Source organism: Rhinolophus sinicus, chromosome 1, assembly GCF_057876585.1.
Source record: "Rhinolophus sinicus isolate RSI-liver-muscle chromosome 1, RSI-T2T, whole genome shotgun sequence".
In the NCBI taxonomy this organism is placed as follows: domain Eukaryota; kingdom Metazoa; phylum Chordata; class Mammalia; order Chiroptera; family Rhinolophidae; genus Rhinolophus; species Rhinolophus sinicus.
In genome coordinates, this window is record NC_142501.1 from 118724869 (window position 1) to 118739109 (window position 14241).

General features: G+C 37.1%; 1 protein-coding gene across 10 annotated transcripts in view; it reads right to left on the reverse strand.

Moving 5' to 3' along the window:
- The window catches only part of TRDMT1 (tRNA aspartic acid methyltransferase 1), a 73715-nt gene that overhangs the window by 29490 nt on the left and 29984 nt on the right, over positions 1–14241 (reverse strand). The window contains exon 2 of one of the 10 annotated variants that reach the window (XM_074324819.2): positions 8664–8929. The exons of 8 other annotated variants lie outside the window; for them this stretch is intronic. The gene's annotated coding sequence lies outside the window, so the exon portion shown is untranslated. Of the gene's footprint in view, positions 1–8663; positions 8930–14241 lie in introns of those variants that run through there. One more of the 10 variants, XM_088789042.1, reaches the window with a different exon arrangement.

Below are 14241 nucleotides of genomic sequence, written 5' to 3' on the forward strand. Positions count from 1 at the left end.
TTCTTGCATTTCAAAAATCACAAGTAAATTATTTGTGAATTAAATAAAATAAAAAATAAGTTTGAGAAGAAATTGTTTAAATCCTTAGACATTTAGCTAATAGTCAACTGAAACCAATTTACCTTGGGTTAAGACATACTTTAGAACGTTACCAAGATCAGACTAAATACAAGAGCTTATCCATCAGAAAGTGATGAAACTGGTCAAGATCTGCCTACAGACCACAGCGAGAGAAGTGGGATATGCCAAATTAATGTTTTCAAAAAGGCACATGGAGGGAGTTTACATGGAAAGGAAGATAAAGATGCTATGCCAGATCATATAAGAGGAGGCAATGAATTCTGAGGAGGACCTTGAGGAAAGAAGTTAAGATGCAAGAAATCTTTCCTGTAAGTCTCAGAAAGTCCATTTAAAATGGTGTTGGCGTGATGAGTTAGCTAACACAGCTACTGCTCTTTCTCTCCTTCTCCCTTCCCCTCCTCTCTCCTCCCCTCCCCTCCCCCCCTCTCACCATATCTGGGCCTTTCCTCGGCAGAAGAGAAGCAAGAGAGAAACCAATTTGGTAGAGGCCACACACCCTGCACAGGCCTGCGCTACTACCCTTAGTCCTGGGGATGCGGGCAGCAGCAATTTCCAAGGACATAAACTGATCCTAAAGGAAAGTTTAATTGTAAATATAGGCAGCTCAAATTAGAGTTAACTTGAAACTCGAGAACAGCACAGCACAGCACAGCAGGACTTTCTGTGATGATGAAAACGTTCTGTCTGTAAGTCCAATACAGTACACTAGCCACGTGTGCTTATTGAGAGCTTAAAATACGTAACTGAGGAACTGAATTTTTAATTGAATTTAATTTTGCTAATTTAAATTTAAATAGGTGTACATGGCTCATGGCTACCATATCGGGCAGCACAGCTCTATAATCATGGGGATCGCTGCTATCAGAGGTCCTGCATGTGGGGGCATCGTGTGCAGTGGATATTATGATGTTCATGTTCTGACACTTATTAGTTATGTAGCCTTGGAAAACTCACTCATCCTCTCTCTCTAAGCTTCAATTCCCTCACCAATGAAATTGACATAATAGCAGTTCCCACAAAGGGCTACTATAAAACCTAGTGAAATAAAATATATAAAACACCTAGTATATAGTAGACTCTCAATAACTGTTAAAATTCCTATTTATTGCCTGACATCTATCTGAATATTATAGATTAAATAGACAATAATTACCATAATTAAATATTTTCATTGTTGTTGTTGTTTTTGTTATTGTTATTAAAGCTAGGAAATTATACCAGTGAAAAAAGTTTAAGAGCTATAACTGTTCATGTGGACAATAATTTCAAGAAAACATATTTGTGAAAGCTTTTAGAGTGACATAAGAAAAAGGGATCTTCTTCATAAATAACAATAACTAGATGGTTCCAATCTCTACTATAAAACACCAGGAGGAAATGGACTAAAATTTAATCCCAAGAGATTAGCACTAATAAAAGCAAACACTTCCCCGACAATGCTATCAAACCCTGGCAAGAAAGAGGGAAACAGTTAAGTTTGGGGGGAGGGGGATATTTTTCAAAACAAAGCAGAATCTCTTATTTCCATGATTTTTATTCCTTGTTTTGCCCAATATGGAGAAAATGTCCCGTTAAACAAACTTGTAAAGATACTTTCTGTCCCTAATACTCGATGAGCATTCAGAAAAGGAGAGTAGGCCTTCAGGATACCTTTCACTACCTACCATTATTTGGCATCGGCCTTGGTTTTTTTGCCCTAATTCCCTGGTTAGAAACTAGACAGCTGACACGGGAGACATGCTCTTCTATGGCTGTCTATTGATTTGCGTTTTCTAGCTACTACATTTTCAAAATTATTAAGGGATAAAATACATCTATAATTACATTGTGCCAAAAAATATAACATTTCTGTCTCCATATTCAGTGATGATGCAAAGAAAAAGTAATTTGTAGGTACCCAACTGCAAGAATACTGTATAAATGCTCATTTTTTTCCCTTCACAGATAAAGCTAGATCTTAGATGAAATATGGCCACATCTTTCTTGATGACATCAGACTTCAATTCCCTTGTCCCTCTTCCCATTTCAAATTACCTAAGCAATACTCACCTATTAGTCAAACTTAACACTAAACAAATGAGTCCTTAAAAAAAAAAGTATAAACAGTGGATAGCAAACATCACCATCTTCTTATTACAGAATTCAAAAAACGTCTCAATTTCTCATTAATGCCGAGTTTCTGAAGTACATTTTACTTCATTCCATGATTTCTAGTCATACTATCTCTCCCAACATTAATTTCCTCCTCCTCTTCAATAACCAAACATCAAATGTATGGCCTGGGGCAATGCACCCAAGTGAAAGCACTATGTCCTGTCCCCTCTGAGCTGGAGGTGGCCGTGGGGCAAAGTTCTGACCACTGAGATACAAGTAGAAGTATATCACTCTCAGGAAGTCTCTTAGAAGGGAAGAGGGTGAGAGTTGCTTGTGCTTTCTGGTCTTCTTACTATTGATTTGGAAGCTAAATGTAATGGCTGGAGCTCTAGTCACCATGTTGACCATGAAGAGGAAGATCATTCTGTAGGAGGCTCAGCAAAGAACTGAAGGCCCTGAGGCCCTGAGTGACTTCATGGACTCCCCACAGCAGCCCTCGACTACCACACTCAGATGCATTTTATGTGAGAAAGAAACAAACGTCTACCTTCCTTTAGTCACTCTTATTGTGGATGTTTCTATCATTGACAGTCGAACCTAATCCTAACACATACTGCAATTGTTTAGATAGTGTGTGTGAGTGTGTGTGTGTGTATAATGAGAAGAGAATTTCAAGTTCATTTCCTACTATGTTTCCCTGAAAATAAGACCTAGCCGGACCATCAGCTCTAAAGCATCTTTTGGAGTAAAAATTCATATAAGACCCGGTCTTATTTGAATATAATAAATGACCGAGTCTTATATAATAATATAATACCAGGTATAATATAATATAATAATATAAAATACCAGGTCTTATATTAATTTTTGCTCCAAAAGATGCATTAGAGCTGATGGTCCGGCTAGGTCTTATTTTCAGGGAAACATGGTATTTAGAACAGATCTATTTAATTCAACAAACATTTATTGAGTATCATGTACAAGTATTTTGCTAGACCATACAGGGGTAAATATACAAAGTTTATATTTATGGAAGGCAGGGGAGTTTTTAAACTAAAACAACATTGTTTTCCCCTAAAGTACAAGAATCCTTCCCTTAATATAAAAGTCATTTCCCCTCCAATTTTCCTTATCAAGTGAATTTCAACTAAACAAATACTATTATCACTTTTTCCTTTAAGTTGCATCTGTGTTCTCCTGAAGAGATAAACTCTAGACCTTTGATAAAAGAAAATATAAAGAATTTAGAAAACCTACCAAAATGATATATTAAATAAACAACTCAAAGATCTAATATGAACAATGTTACTAGTAATACCAATATGAATAACAATAGCATGTTATACTCAAAAGCAAAATGGCTTAAGTTTTGGCACAATGATAATCAACCTCACATATTTTCTATCCTCAATAATCTCTTGCTAAATATTTTTGCATGCAAGACTTCTTCAGATGATTTTTAGCATCATATTGGTTATTAGAAAGAGACAGAACAGCTATCACTAAGGGAGCTGTGCTTTCCCTCTAGAATGATGCTTCTTTGATTGTTACCTAATAATCAAAGGATAAGAAGTAGAAGCAAACTGCTGTGATCCTCGAGATGAAACAAAGGTCAAACTATAAATGTTGATAATGATCACGAAAAAGAGAATGTCAACCATAATTTAATTTTTCAGACTTTTATTCAGCAGCTCTTTGAATGAGTACTAGTTCATAAGCCCTTTTTACAAAAAGTGTTTGGCATTTAAAATAATTTATTGTTCTAAGATTAAGAAATGCCTCCTTCCATCAAGTTTTGATAATATTTAAGATAAAATCACTTGGAAAGTGAGATGAGATTACTTTAAACCTATATTTTGTTTAAAGGGAAAACAAACCTTCAATTGTTTTTGCTGCTTACAGAAAGTCTGTATTTTAGAAACCTTATAAAGGGAGATGGTCTGTGTTCAATGGACATGTTTATTTATAAGATACACATATCAATAAACATAACACTTAGTGTCAATTTTTTTAAGTAAAATATGAAAGCATCAAATGTACTTTTATCTGAACTCACATCAGTAAATTTGCACATATGGGATTCATCAGATTCCTTCTGGATTCTAACCAAATCACCCTAATGCTTAGTCTGGTAATTCACCACTGCCTTCCCTCCCGATAAAATCCAACCTTCTTAGCTGGAGTTGGACCCTGTACCTGGACAATCTCCTATCTTGACGATGCCCCTTGACCAACCCCTCTCTCTTCCCATTCACACTCACCACACGCATATGCATACACTCGTCCCTCAGGGAAGAGCAAACTACTTACCGCGCCCCTAATGGGCCACACTTTCTCAATCCTCTGCACTGGCCTCCTCTGCCCGACCTCTGACACCGTCTCTCTCGTCCCAGATCACTCAGCTCAGACATGACTCCTCCAGGAAGCTTTCAGGGCTTTCATCACTCTGTGGTTCATGCTATCATCACGTTTATCCCAGGACACAGCCTCTATCACTAGACCACGTGATCTGACAGCGCCCGGGCCATGTCTCATCATCTCGCCACTTGCAGCCCCGGGGCACTGCTGCGACTGGCCCCCACGGCCCTCAGTGAACGTCTCTTGACTGAATAGATGCATGAGAATGAGTGAACCTGATGTCTAAAACCAACTCCTGATTACTGCTGATTGCCCTCTTCACTGTCCAGTTCACAGAACTAACTTAAAAAGTCTTGATACGCATGTACTTAATGTGACGATCGGTATCTATCGCAAAGTTTGTTTTTAAGTAGATTGTTTGACACTTAGATCAATTTTTTTTTTACCTTGGAAACAAAACCAAGTTCCCAAAATGGCCTACGAAATTCTATTTACCTTACAACTTCTTACATACAGCCCTGTCAGGCAGTTAGTAAGTACTGATCACAGTACCTCCCACGTCCGGGGCACTCTGCCAGGCGCTGAGGCGACCAGGTGAGTGGACATGTGTTCTGCTTTGCCAGCATCCAGGCCCCCTTTGCTGGCGATAGGCCCAGATTTTCTTTTTGGGATCTCACCTCACTTACTCTCTGTCAAAGCGGTTCGGATGCCCTCAAACCCCCCACCCTCGTTTCTACGTAAGCACATGTCAAGTGCCAATGCCAATAAGACTTCCCAGAATGCTTTCAGGATGAGCACGAAATTCAAAATGAGCTAATTAGGCACGAGCGGGAATGCCTGGCTTTTTCTTGGGCAACTGGGAAGAGACGCCTTGATCTTTCCGACAGAGTTTAACCATGGAAGGATGCAAGGTCAGGGGCCACTACAGCCATCTTGATGCAGTGAGGGAAGAGTGGAGATAAAAACGCACCCAATCCAGAAGGAACAAAGCTGAGATATACAGAGAAAGAAACAAGTCCCTGGTGACATGATTTGAGCCCCTCCTTCAAGTTCTATCCCAAAGCAAGCCTATAGCTGGGCTTGATCATTACACGAGTTTTTATAACTTTTATGTGAACCCATTTGGTTTGAGTTTTCGTAACTGAAAATAACAGTTCTAACAAGCATTCAAAAGAACACACACTTATGTATCATTTGTCACTATGAAGAAATGTATTTCACATTCCAACTTGGCAAGCAGAGCAACACCACTGCCAAAAGCTTTGCAATGAGTAATTAACTATATATCTGCAAAATAGAAGCACTTCTCTTGATCAAACTCTCACCAAGTGTTCTAAATTGAGGCAATAATGGCAGCAGTCCCAATTTGGGGAGCGAGGGCTTCGTTATGAAGCTACTCAATTACCTAATCCTACATATGTATTCTAAGTATAACAAATATGTAGAGTCATTTGTAACCTGTATCTCTAATGTCTTTTCAGAAGCACATATTTTCAGTGGTACGGTGTTATCAATTCTTATAAAATTCAAGTTCTGAGAGTAAAAACAATTAAAATAGAAATTTTAATCACAAGCATTTCAAAAATATGTAATTTTAAATGATCAATTAACACATAAAAGGATACTGAACCTCACCAATAATGACAGAAATCCACATTGGTCGGTTTTACCTACCGGACCGGCAAAGATTGTACGACAGGAACACAGTCCAGGGCGAGCAAGTGTTTGACAAAATGTTCCCTTCCCCAGGTTGGCTGGGGGATACATTAATTCAACCTTTCTGTTCTTAGTCCTTGCTATTCCACTTCTGGCAATTCATGCTAAAGAACTATTTGGATAAGTAAAGATATAAGACCACATACATGTATGAGAACAGACATGTGAAAAATGATACCCATATATACTGACATAAAGTGATATACATATTTTTAAGTACAAAGAGCAAGTTGCTAAATATCCTGTTGAGTAATGATCCACGTTTTGTAAAGTGTATGTGCATATGCACATAAAAGAAAAAAAAAAAACAGCAATGTCAACACGGGCTATCTGTTGGTGGTAAAGGTGGGATTTGGGGTAATTCTTATTTCTTCCCTTAAACTTTTTTTTTCCTTTACAATACTACTTTTATAATCAGTAGAAAGAGAACCAACAAAAAACTATTTTTATCTTGGAATAAAAGAATTCAATACTTGTGTTGGCTGTGACCCTGAGAAATCACAAAAGGAAAGTTAAGTATCAAGGTCAGAGGAAAGATTCGGATACATTCTCAAAACATGCTCACTGGACTGTGACCACACACTCTCTCACACACACACACACACACACACACACACAACCAGTGAACAGCTGTAACTCAATGCATTATTTTATCCCACCAACTCTCAATAGTCAAAAGAATAAAAACCAATAAGAATTAAACTACATTAACGTAGTTTTTTAGAGATCAACAAGTAACTAGCATATGGCCAATAATGTAATGAGTTGAAAGCTACCTATTTGCATTACAGAATTCAAAGGATATAAATCTTTCTCCACTTTTCCCATGACATTTAAGATATTTCTCTTAAGCTCTTTAAATTAAGGAGACTACCAATGTTTACAAATACATTATTTAAACAGTTAAGAAATGAACAATATAAATTTATGTGGTCCAGCCTATCAAAAAAAGACTTTGTTTTACACAAATTTGCTTTGTGAATGAATATCTATGAATGGTTCATCACTATAAAATGTTGAAATGTTCTTTGCTGATGTTTTCTCATAATTTAAAAGATGATAATTTCTGATATATTCATGGAAGAAATTACATAAGCATGAGTACTCTGTAATATAGTTAACTGTGAATAAAAAATATAATTATGTTAAATATAATTGTAAAAATATAATTATGTTATCAATCATAAAGATCCCCAAGATGAAACGAAAAACTCCACTCTAAATTTGTCCTGCCATTCTGAGCCCCTTTGCTTTATAATAAACCTTGAAAGCTTATACTTTTTATCATTACTGACTTTATAAAAGTTTTTAAACCCCATCCTGAATTTCTGTTATAGGCACCTCTAAAAGAAGAATTAAGTTTCCCAATTTTGCACTAGGCCAGAAAGCATAAGTTAGTCATAAGACCTCAGAGGAAAACACTTCAATTACTTCATTCCTCATTTTCCTCATTCATGTGTCCTTCTGACTATATAGAGGGAGGGCCAAAAAAGTGTATACACATGACTTGTATTCATCTTTTGTTATCGGTATATATTGTCACTTTCTTAAAACGTGTATACATTTTTTGACACCCTCTGTATTTCTCTGCAAATCTTTTTCCATTAAACCACATAGTAGCCAAGAAATTAGTTATTATTTTTGTATCAGACTGTCATAGGGACATCGTACAGAGATGTTTTACAGAGAAAGAGAAAGAGAGAGAGAATTCATATGTTCTGAAAAGAAAGATTAAGGACACAGATACCTAGCCTGTTCTTTGCCTGTATTTGAATTTTAGTTCCACCAGTTTCAACTGTGCTACTTAATACCATTTACTTAACCTCATTATGCCTCATGTCTTTACCTGTAAAATAGAGATAATAAAATACCTATGTCATAGGGTTTTCTGAGGACTAAAGTACTTAATACCTTTAAAGCTCTTACATTTGTGCTGGCTATGTAGTACTCACTCAATAAATGTTTTGCTATTGTTATTATCAAAAATACAAAGACTTTTTAAAGTATCACATGCTAAAAAGGACCAGGTGTGACAGGAAGTCTCATTGCAGATAGATGTGAGCACCAGTTGAGGATTTATTGTTTTAGAGAGTAGTTTGGCAGTCTGTATCTAAAGCCTTAAAAATTGCTCTGGACTTATCAATTTTATAGTTGGGCACATATCCTAAGGTGTGGTAGGTATTAGAATGACCCCCTCCCCAACAATGTCCACATCCTAGGTCCTGAAACCTGTGAAAGTGTTACCTTACATAGTGATTTTGCAGACAAGATGAAGGAATTAGAAAGAAGAGATTACCCTGGGTTACAGATAGGCCCAATGTAATCACAAGAAGGACGGAGGAGGGTTAGAGTCAGAGAAAGAGTCTGATGAGGGCAGGAGAGGTCAGAGAGAAAGGCTGGAAGATGCTACACACCTGGCTTTGAAGACGGAGGAAGGGGTCACAAGCCACAAAATGCAGGTGACCGCTAGAAGCTGGAAAAGGCAGTGACACAGATCCTCCTCTAGAGCCTCCAGACAGGAATGCAGCCCCGCTGACACCTTGATTTTAAGCCTTCTGATCTCCTGAACCGTTAGATAGTAAATTTGTGTTGCTTCAAGCCATTAAGTTTGTGGTAATTTGTTGCAGCAGCAATAGGAAACTAATACATAAGGCAGTAATAGAGAGGTGGAGAAAAAGACCTATATAAAGAACAAATGCTATTTTATTTATAATAATGAAAAATTTATAAGCAATCTAAATGTTCAAAAACAGGTAATTGCTTTGAACAAGTATGGAACTTTTACAAAATGGAATATCACACAATCATTAAAAACCAATTAACAAATATATATATACACACACACACACACACACACACACACACATATGTATATTTACAGCTAACACTAAATCACATGAGACCTGTAACATTTTATTACATACAAATATATTTAATGGCAAGGAACAATTCAAGATATTTTAAGTAAAAATGGAAAGCTATAATTTATTTGAATGTTCCCAGACACACCACATGTAAAGATTGAAAAGACGTAATCTAAATCCTCAACAGTTTTTTATCCCCACATGAGCATCACATATGATTTTTATTTTCAAATTTTCTTCTTCATTTGTGCAGCATCAGTATTTCCCAGTAGACCATAATCTCTGGAGAAAAAGAGCATGGTTGTCTTGTCGATGCTGTATCCCCATCACACAGCAGAGTAACTGACACGGAAACCACTCAGTAATTACATGTTGAATGAATAGATGCATATTTTTTCAGTATTTCCCATTTTTAAACAAATGCATCATATAGTTAAAAATAAAAAGAATAATGTAAAAATAGTATTTTTAAAATATTCAACTTCACTAGTAATCAAAAAATTAAAATAATTGCACCTAGTAAATCATAGCTTTAAATATATCAAACACCTGTAAACATTTCTGGTCACACAGTTTATTGCATACATTCCTTTAAAATGTAACTTGACAATACCAACTTTTAAAATGCTCATGCTCTATAACTTATTCATTCACTCAACAAATCTTTATTGAGCACCCACTGTGCAACGAGCACTATTCCAGGTGCCAAGGATACAACAGTGAACAAAGTAGAACAGAATAAACAAATCCCCACACAAACAAAATCCCAAACAAAAACATCCCCACCCTCACAGAGCTTACATTCTAGAAGGGGAGGCGTCAATGAAAAACATAAACAAGTAAAATATATATAGTATGATAGGGAGTGCTAAGAGGAAAGAAAAAAAGGAAGGGGGGTAGAGAGGCCGGCAGAGGCTGCAATCTGCGATGCTGATCCGAGAAGCCCTGAGAAGACGACATTAAAGACAAGGGACTGGTCAAGTGGCTCCCTGGGGGACAGCATTCTAGGCAGAGGACCAGCAGGAGCAATGGCCCTGAAGTGGGGAGGTCCCTGGTGTGCTGACCTGTAGCGAGAGACCAGCATCCCTCATTCACTCCCCGGGAGCTAACACTGGTAACAGGACAATGTGCATCCTTCCCAACCACTTTCTAAGCCCAAACTCACCTCCATGTGTGTATGTACGTATATATGTGTGTGTATATATGTGTACACACACGCACTGTGTGTATGTACCCAAATATAAGACAACTAGAATAAAAGTCAATTGCCTCATCATTTTATCCATGAGAATATCCAAACTTAGATGTATGGGCATTTTCATTATATAGATGATGAAAGGATATAGGTGAACTATTAAAATAACTTCATATTACATAACTTATTCAACTGTACAAACATATTTTGAATAACACTCTCCTGTGTTCATTTAGAAATGTTGCTTTTTTCTCTCAAATTTCATAAAACAACTTTATTCTGCTTTCTCATACACATCTTTGAAATCAGGGTGTTTATTGTCACTAAAGCCACTTTTTAAGTCATCTAACAGTTTTCAAGAGCACATCAACATCCTCAAAGTTACCTGAGATCTAGCACTTTTTGAGTTCATGCATCATAACATCACCAGAAATTTTATGCCAACACAAATACCCATTAGCTATTTATGATCTCCACAAAGTAACCCCTTACTATGTTGCTTTGTAAAGTAATTTCCAGAAGGTTTGTTTACAGTGATATCAAACACCTGTAAACTGTAAGGTGTAAAAATTATTTCTAAATCTTTAAATTCATCTGTATGATTTTTCATCAATTTCGCCAAGTGACCTCACTAACCATCTAAAACTGGTATTAAGTTTTGTCAGGATAATATACCTTATCCAAGCAGCATTTTATTATTTTACTATTCAAAATAAAGTATAATAATTGAGGAATATGAAGCTCCTTCATGAGGAACAAAATACAAGGCCATAACTTTTTTTGAAGTAAAATTTTTTGGCAGTAAATGAATATATTATATTATCAAATTTATGACAAATATGTCATTAAGAGCATAAGTATATATGTTAAGGTTTTATTTCTATGTTTGTTTTAAATAATGGAATCACAAACCCTTTGATTTTACAATCATGGGAGAAAGTCAAAAGCTGATCTCTTCATAGACACAGATCTCTGGGTTTTAAGTACGTTTCCCTTGCCAAATATTGAAGTGCCAACCCAGAAAACAATCTAGAAAAATGACAGATTGACATCTTTTCCCTCAAGCTATAGTCACCAATATTCTGACAGTTCAGAATTGAAAGAAATCTCACAGTCCAAAGAAAGAAATCTCACAGTCCAAAGAAAGAAATCTCACTGGATGGAGTTCAAGGTGGAGATAAAATATCAGTATTAAGATCAACAAAGAGCACCATTAAGTTTAATATTCAGAGTATAATTTTAACAACTGACTCAGCACACAATACCACAAAAGTAAATTTAGGCCACAAAATAAAATGCCTTCTGAAGAGGCATAGAAATTACTCTGGTACTTTATTATCATCTAAGTCTCAGGGGTTTTAAGATAAAATTTAAACAAGGCCAAAGTAGCTATTTAATATCTCTCATTTCATCTATTAAAGTTCAAAGTACTTTTAACTAGAATTGTATAACGATAAATCCTTCAAATTACGGGTTCTTATTGCACCAAAATTCCCCTGTAAGTATGGAACATGGCAAAGCATATGAGGGTCGGGTGTGTGCTAAAAGGCTTTGTTTCTTAAATTCTGCCTCATTCATTGGGTGCTAAAGAATTACTAAATTTGCTATTGCATTTGAATGAAAATCAGTAATGTATGTGAAGAGCTATCATGATGAACTCTCTAATGGAAGTGTTTTACTGTAGTCCACAGGGTTTGTTTTGCTAGGTTTGGGTGATTTAAAGTCCTAGCATGAAAGGAATTAGTGGATATGAGTAAAAGCAACAATTAATCCAAGGGAAACAATGGAATTGATGGTATTTTTTAATCCCAACATATATTCTACCTATTTTCCTAAAATGAGATGCGTTGTTTTTGTTTTAATTTCAGCAGGATGGGAGCTAATTGGCACTATTTCAGCAGAGCACCTGTTAGGAATACTCCTGACAAACTTCCACGAACAAAGCAGAAGACCAAGAGCATCCTAAGGGGGCTCTGACAGCCACAGATACCAAACGCTACATGGAAACTTAACCTCATGTATCTCTGTGATGGTCATCAATCTGTAAATACTTACAGACTTGCTCCCAAATAGCAACCTCATTAACTTTCCATGCAAACAAGTAATGTTTCTTGACAGGAATTTAAAAAAAAATAAAACACTTGAACTTTATTACTTTCACCACATGTCATTATTAACATAGAATCTAAATTCTATCTACATTGAGTTAAAACCAACTTATTCTCAATGGACTTGATTATTTTGAGAAAATTTCAAATGCTTTATCTTGTGGCACAGAAAAATCTCCATCATCCATTAAAATTTCACATATAATCATGGATACAAAAACCCTCCATGATTCTACTTATTTGACTAGTCTTCAAAACACATACACCCACACACACACACTTTCTATAACACCTATTAACATCCTTCAAAACACTATCCATGAACTATACCTTGGGAAATGCTAATTTAGCTAGTCCAAAAAAAAAGAAAGAAAAATGATCTTCAGGATTTGGACCTAATATCTAAGCTTAAATTTATCACAGTTGGTATTTACTTCAAACTATACATATAACAAGCATGACTCTAGTTAATTTATTCAACTGCTCACTCATTCAACAAATATGTAGAAGCAATGTTCTAAACAAAGGCTATCCTTTTGTGAAACATATATTCTAGTGGGGGTTGGGGGGACAAAGAGTAAATGAATAAATAAGTATATTATATGCCTAACAATGAAAAGCACTACGGTGAAAAAAAGAAGCAGAGTAAGCCAGACGGTGTGGGAGAAGTTCTATTTTATATGGGTTGTTTAGAGAATGTTTCATTAACAGCAACCTGAAGGAAATGAGGGAGCAAGCCTAGGAAAGGAACTTTCTAAAACAGAGAGAAGAGACACTACAATGGCCTAGAGATGGGAGCATGCTCGTTTTGTAGGAGGAAAAGCACTGAGAACCATATTATGGACTATTTGTTTCCCCACTCCCAAAATTCGTATGTTCAAACTCTACCTTCTAATGTGATGACAGGAGTAGGAAGTGAGGAGTTTGACAGGTAATTAGGACTAGGATTAGATGAGGTCATGAGGGTGGAGCCCTCATGAATGGGATTAGTGACCTTAGAAGAGTCCTGATGGGAGTATACAAGGAGGCAGCACTCTGCAACCTGAAGAGGCCTCACCAGAAGGCAACCATGCTGCCACCGTGATCCTGAAATTCCCAGATCAGGGTGAAAAATGAATTTCTGTTGTTTATAAGCCACCCAGTCTATGGTACTTTATTATAGCAGCTCAAATTTACTAAGACAGCTGCTAAGCCTAGAGTGGAGCGAGCAAGCAGAGCGCAGATGTGGGCAGACCGGGAAAAGGGCTGGCGCTGAACCAAGGAGTCCTGGGCTCTTGTTGAGGACTTGGGCTTTTACTGAGGGATATGAAAATCCCCTCAGAAGTTTTAATCAGAGGAATGACTTATCTGACCTTTCTCAAGGATCCCACTGACCACTGTGTTGGAAATAAACTAAGGGGGATAGAGCAGAAGCAGGGAGCCCAGCGAAAAGGCTTCTGCAATAATACTTTGTCCAGGGTTCCTACAAAAAGACCCCAAGGCAAAGCTTAGTTGCAAATGCTTTTCCGGGAAGGTAAAACCCCCAAGTAGCCAGAGTGTGTGTAGCGAGGCAAGGAGGCAAAAAGGTAAACAGAAGGCAATGCATTACTTAATTGATCACAGCTTCACAAGAAAACCCAGCCCACTGCTCTGGTGGGAAGGACTCAGCGGGCAGGCTGTGTGGGACCACCACCCTCACAGCTGTCAGGCAGAGGGCTGTCTCAACAGTCACAGATGCCCTGCAGGAAAGACGTGCTTTGGGGGAAAGCAGCACTTCCACACCCCCATGTGCATGTGAGCAAGGACCACTGGAAAGACGAGGAAGCGAGAGAGATGCACCGGCTGG